This window comes from Anoplophora glabripennis, unplaced genomic scaffold (assembly GCF_000390285.2).
Source record: "Anoplophora glabripennis isolate ALB-LARVAE unplaced genomic scaffold, Agla_2.0 scaffold328, whole genome shotgun sequence".
Lineage (NCBI taxonomy): Eukaryota > Metazoa > Arthropoda > Insecta > Coleoptera > Cerambycidae > Anoplophora > Anoplophora glabripennis.
In genome coordinates, this window is record NW_019416473.1 from 350,600 (window position 1) to 357,664 (window position 7,065).

At 33.2% G+C, this 7,065-nt stretch overlaps 1 protein-coding gene across 3 annotated transcripts in view; it reads right to left on the reverse strand.

Annotated features, from left to right (window-relative positions):
- Positions 1 to 3,300, reverse strand: part of LOC108905346 (TGF-beta-activated kinase 1 and MAP3K7-binding protein 2) — a 91,051-nt gene extending 87,751 nt beyond the window's left edge. For 2 of the 3 annotated variants that reach the window (XM_018708175.1, XM_018708171.1), the window contains exon 1: positions 3,043 to 3,300. The gene's annotated coding sequence lies outside the window, so the exon portion shown is untranslated. The remainder of the gene's footprint in view (positions 1 to 3,042) is intronic. The other variant, XM_018708173.1, reaches the window with a different exon arrangement.
- Positions 3,301 to 7,065: the final 3,765 nt, after the last annotated feature.

Consider the following 7,065-nt stretch of genomic DNA (forward strand, 5'->3'; position numbering starts at 1 on the left):
GGAACGATCCACAGTTCCTTTTTAACATCTGTTTTTCTGATGAATGCAGTTTTTTCTTGAACGGGACGGTAAATCGTCACAATTGCCGCTATTGGTCCGATTCAAACCCAAGAGTTTTCACGAGGTGCATACACAGCAATCCGAAAAATTAAATGTATGGGCTGGAATTTTCGGTAACCGGCTGGTGAGTCCTTTTTTTCTACCTGGTAATTTGACTGGCCGAATGTATTTACAATTACTGGAAAACGCTACTGACACTGACCCTGCCTTGACTGATATTATTGAAAATGTTCCAGAGTATGATGATGATCATTTGATTTTTCAACAGGACGCATTATGCGTTAATTGTCGTTTTCTACGGAATTGGATTGGGAGAAGAGGCAGCATTGAGTGGCCTTCACGATCACCGGATTTATCGCCCCTTGATTTCTTTTTGTGGGGATACCTATAAAGTAAAATCTATAAAACACAGCCAGCGTCGCTGGAAGATTTGCGTCAATTAATTATCGACGAATGCCCTCGAATCACTCCGGAAATGCTTCGGAATGTGCGTGAACGTTTCGAACAAAATCTTTATTCTTGTATGGAAGCGGGCGGTCATCAGTTTAAACATTTAATCAACTAAATAGTAAGTAAGCAACTAAACATAATTTAAATTTTAAAATGTAATTTTTTTTCAATGTATTGGGCAGAATTATAAAATTCAAAGTCTGTTGTAAAGGGAATTGTAAGAGCTTTCAAAAGAAATATTACTCAACCCCCCAATGCCATTTAAATATTTTGGGCTTGGAGGTGAAAGTGGCGGAGTAGAAAATACCAGCAAAGAATGTCCCCCTTTAATCTAAAATCGACGGGTCTGAGGGTTTTTCTACAATCTTGACACAGTTCCTGAAAATGGATCAGTTTCGTTTTCATTTGGCCACCCTGTATAGTAAAGTGACATGATTTTTACTTCCTCTGCTTTCGTGAATAAAATTCGATATACTGTGTATGTTACAGAGGTGTTTGCTATGATTTTTTATTTTAAATAACGCTTACTGAAGTTTCTGTTCAGTTTAAGCAAAAAATAATCATTAATTGAAATGTCTTAAATAAAGAGACAGATTACTAGTATGTACATGAATATGAAAGGATTAAAATATTTTTATTATTATAATTTACCTGTGTCCTGTGTCAAATTTTTTCGTTACTTTAAAGCTATTGAACTAATTATTTGACACAATACATCTAAGTATGCTAAGGAAATAAACCTCAGGTATTCACATAGTACTGAAATCAAAAATTATTATTAAATAATGTTCAAGGAAATTACGAGAGAAACTATCTCATATTCCTGTTTATAACATCAACATCACTGTGAATAAAAACTAACCCAAAATTCAATCTTGATACAATAATTAGTATAGTTCTGCATTTTGGGAGTTGCTTTTTTATTTTTAAAATAGCTAAAATAATATATAAAAAATATGTATGTCCGAAGTCAAAACAGAGTCAAATGTACAATAATATCTAATGAGATCTAATTATAGAGTTAATAATAGCTCTCAGGCGTTATTTGCACACGTATTTACTTAAATAATATCTCAGATATGGATGACCTCGAAAATATTGATACACGTATACATTATTCTGAAAATAATTATATGAATTATAAACCCACTAGACTTGAAAAATTACTTTTCAAGTTGCCATTAAAAAAAATTGTAGTATTTACGTCAGACATTAATTGGTCTTCCAATAAGTAACGGTTTCATTTCTAATATGCAATTTCTGTTTCTTGGAAGAATCTTGTAAAATATAGCATTGCCTACCCACAGACCGTAACAGGTATAAAATATAATAAATTTGTACCTAGTTTAATGTCGATGTAATAATAATTTACACACACTGAATATAGTCCATTTGTGGAGATTAGATATTTTTCCCTTCGCTATTCATCACAAACAAAAGACAATATGACAAGGTGTCAACATAACTCTATTTTTAATGTAACGTTTTGTTAAAATTCGGACAGGAATCTTCAGTTTTTCTGGTATGTTCCATTCGACTTAACCTCTAAGAACTATTGCTAAACAAAGACAATTTCGAAATAGTAACTGTTAATTTAACCAAAACCCTGAATTACAGAGTGCTAAAGGATGAAATATATTAAAAAAAAATAATCGTGAACTTATATAAATGAACTCAAAATACTTAAATTAAAAATAGAAACTAACAATGACAGGTAAGAGTGAACCAAAACTGAATAGGTATTCGGTTTATGAGACTTTCGTATAATGTAGGTAAATAAATTTAATGAAAAAAAAAACGAAAATAAGCCACTCACGTACCTAAGTAATGGTAAATGTTTGTATCACCTTATTTCTTTCCACTAAACTAAAATAAGTACGGCATTTTACGGACGGGGCTATGAAATTAACACTTAATTTGGGGCACTTGCAAATTGCTAATATTTTTATCTCCCAAATGTTTCAACAGAAATTTAGAAGTAAATATGCAAATTAGGGTAATTTAGATAAATACATACGTATTTATATATCATTAACGACAGTTAATACCACTTATTAAGTAATAAAGTTTCTACGAATGAAAGTTGTAAGAAATTAGTTTTTTCCATAATGGACTTGGTTATTCTGATAAAACTAGCCATTTCTGGCTAGCTCATTTTGAAACAAATAGCATTTATTTTGAAGTGGCCGACTGCTCAAGTTTTTGATAAACACATGATCGTCTAAAGACGAGAAAATATAGATATAAGTACAAAAATAAAACGAAATTTATATGTAGACGGTCTGGAAATAATCCTACATAAATTATATTAATGAAAACGACATAAAAATAAGATTTCGATTTCTCGTGAAAACTGTTACCACACCAAAAATTTTGCTTTTATTTTTTCAAGTTTTACGCGGGGGCGTCAAATTTGACGTCACACTTGACGTTTGGCATACCACAAATCTACGGTGGGCGATATTCAGGTGTAAAGTAAGTTTTATATTTCATTAAATAAGTGTTGATCCGTTGGACGGGCGAGATACTAACCATTATCAAAGCACAACACAAACACACAAAGGCAGGTTTTGATCAAACTCGATAAAAATACAAAAACGTACCAAATTCACATAACAAAACTGTTTTTGTTGCATGTATCCTATAAACAACACAACGACACTGATCACGACGATTAAAGTTACACTTAACTGTTATAGAATGCCTTAGTAATTGGGTATTTTATAAACAATAAAGGACAATATTTTTTAGAATTTACATGGCAACCTTTTATATCGTCTGTTATGGAAAACTGAGATTACGAACACAAATAGAACACAAACGTCACGTGAAAGTCGCAAATCGCAGAGCAGACGTCATCTACATGCAGCACTCGAAACGTACGAAAGCGGGTTTTTTCTCCTGAAGTTAGGCAACCGGCGTTACTTTTTGAATGGAACTCACTTTATGTTGTCATGTCGTCACATACATGTCAATACTGTGTAAAAGACACTTTAAACTGTCAATTATATTTAAATTGGTTATTATATATATTATATACAGGGTGAGTCAGAAAGAATGGGTCAACAGTAAACTGGAGATACTAGACACCAAAATATTATGTTTGAACTCATCATGCATTATACGAATGTCGCTGGTTTAAGAAATACAGGGTGTTTAAGATTTAAATTTTATTTTGAAATTTCTCAATAATTGGGAAAGTTTTAATAGCATGACTCTGAAAATTGGTACTATTGGGTTTTTTGGTGTGAGAATTATGAATTTGAAGCTTATTTTGACGTTGCTCCTAGAGGGCGCTAGTTTCGCCGTATTATTTAGGTAAATCAAAACATATTTTTTTTATCTGTTGACCTATGCTTCAGAAAAGTTAAAAATCTAAAAGAACGTTCAATTCTACATAAAAAGTGTACTTTTGTTTAGGTCACCTAACTTTATCGGTTTCTGAGTTATTTGCATTTAAAAGTTTCAATGTATTTTGTGGTGATTTTCTTTCAAGCGTCGATATTGCTATTTCTTTTCTAAGTAGGCTTGTGTCAAATTTTCATGTCAATAAATATTAGCGTATTTTGCATGCGTGTGATTTTATTATTCGTTCAAAATTGTTAGTTAGTGCTCAAAAAATGCCACGACATAATAATTTTTCAAACAGTGAGATGCGTGATATGATTTGTGTTTTTGCCCAGGCTAATTTTAATGGACATGCGGCGGCCCGAAGATATGAACACATGTACCCAAATAGATTGCAACCTAATTATAAACTATTTAGAAATCTTTACAACCGCTTAGGCGAATCTGGATCTTTTCGACCAAAAAGTAACCATGGTACTCCAAAATCGATCACAGTCGATGAAGAAGAGGAAATTTTAATTCGTGTTTCAGAAAATTCCGGTATGAGTACTCGTCGGTTAAGTGCGGCAACGGGGGTAAGCCAATCGTCCATTTGTAGAATTTTGAAAAAAGAAATGCTCCATCCATATCATTATACTCCGGTTCAGAAGTTATTGCCTCAAGATTTACCAGCTCGCCTACAATTTGCTCAGTTTGTACAAAATATGCAAATGGAATAGATTTCCTCAATAGGATTCTATTTACCGATGAGACGACATTTACTAGACGGGGAGTTTTCAATTGGAAGAATTTGTGGGATTCCGAAAATCCGCATGCTGTAAAAGAAAAACATTTTCACCATGAGTTTAAGGTGAATATTTGGTGGGGTTTAATTTCTGGTTTTTTCATAGGACCTTTTGAATTATCACCCAATTAACTGGATCTCATTATTTAAACTTCCTTCAACATAATTTAAATGAGCTTCTAGATGATGTACCACTCGCTTTAAGAGAGAGTATGTGGTTTATGCATGACGGTGCGCCACCACATTTTGCCTTGCCAGTGCGCCAGTATTTAAATGAACATTTTCCTCTTCGGTGGATTGGCCGTGGGAGTGAATTTTGTTGGCCACCGAGAAGTCCAGACTTAAACCCTCTGGACTTCTCAGTATGGTCAAACTTGAAGGATGTGGTGTATCGGGAAGAAATTAATTCTGTTGAGGAGTTGCAGAAAATACAAATAGCCGCGAATGCATTAAAAAATAATAGGGACATTTGGTTTAATATTCAGAGACATTTAAGGGAGTGTATAGTAAAATGTATTGAGGTAGGTGGTGGACACTTCCAGCATTTGATTTAAGGTTTGTTATTATTACTATCATCAATAATTGAGAATAAAAAATCACCACAAAATACATACATTGAAACTTTTAAATGCTAATAACTTAGAAACCGATAAAGTTAGGCGACCTAAACAAGAGTATATTTTTATGTAGAATTGAACGTTCTTTTAGATTTTTAACTTTTCTTAAGCATAGGTCAACAGATAAAAAAAATATGTTTTGATTTACCTAAATAATACGGCGAAACTAGCGCCCTCTAGGAGCAACGTCAAAATAAGCTTCAAATTCATAATTCTCACATCAAAAAACCCAATAGTACCAATTTTCAGAGTCATGCTATTAAAACTCTCCCAATTATTGAGAAATTTCAAAATAAAATTTAAACCTTAAACACCCTGTATTTCTTAAACCAGCGACATTCGTATAAGGCATGATGAGCTCAAACATAATATTTTGGTATCTAGTATCTCCAGCTTATTGTTGACCAATTCTTTCTGACTCACCCTGTATAACTACTACTGACATATATGTACAACTGTTACTTTAATACACTTGTCAACATTAAAAGACAGAACACCCTAGATAAATGATACTGCAGAATACTTTTGTAACTGTTATAGGGTCAGTAATGCACGTAATAGCATAGCCAAACTATAATTTAGTTCCTTCAAGCCGTGGAAGCATTTTTGCTTGGCCACCCAGAAGTCTGGACTTCAATCCTTTTGATTTTTGTATTTAGTGTCGAATAAAAGATATAGTTTACAAAGAATCTATTGGCTCGCGTGAAGAGTTGTGGCAAAGAATACAAATCGCTGCCAACGAAGTCAAACGCAATCCCAATATGTTGTTTCAAACTCGAAGATCTCTCAGAAAACGTTGTGTAAAGTGTATATGTCAACAGTGGATTCTTCGAACAATTACTTTAAATCATTATTACGTACTTATTTTATTTGTTTTATTGTTTATTGTTGCAATAACATGAAGAAACAGTTTGTTTCGCTTTTAATTTCTCGTATTATCAAAACATAGTGTTTTTTCTCGAAAACGGATTGAGGTACCGAAATGAAACAATGGTCTTCTATTCATTGCAATAGTTGTGGTCTTGTATCTGTTGGAGTAGAATAAACTTTACTTTTCAGATAACTCCAAACATAGAAGTCCAGGGGGTTTAGATATGGCAATCAGCCTGGTCAAGACACTGGATCGTCTTCACCATTAAGGTTGACATTGGCATTTGATCTTATACCTATCCATCGCCCCATATAATTTTCATTAAGCCATTCTTACATTATTCTCCCAGAATGACCAGGAGCACCATCCATTGTATCCAGCTATTTTGTGGTATATTTAATGGAACATTCTCTAATAATTCAAATAGATGCTTTTCTAGAAAGTTTAGAAATGACTGGGAATTTAGACGGGGTGGCTAGAAGAAAGGTCCACAAATTTTATTGCGAATTTTTCCGAGCCACACGTTCACAGAAAATTCGTGTTGAAAAGATCTTGTCCAAATTTCATGAGGATTTTCTTGTGACTAAATATGCAGATTGTGAAAATTCACTACCTCTCGCCTTTGGTAAATGTAAAAAAGCAGTGGCGTAGGTTTTTTTATATAAAAAAAGAGATGACCCACCTACCACTGGTTGTACCATTAGAGCTCATATTTTAGGGAATGCAAGCCCTACTATCATAGATTATTATCTATACAAATTTTATTGAGATCGATTCATAGATTTCTGAGATATAAACAAAAAATCAATTTTTTTAACAACTTTAACATTCTGTATCTCTAAAACAGGGCCGTTTCAGACCTATGTTTATAAGTTAAACAAATATTATTTTAAAGAGATCTACCTGCTCTCGGAGTTTCCTGCATAAAATCGGAC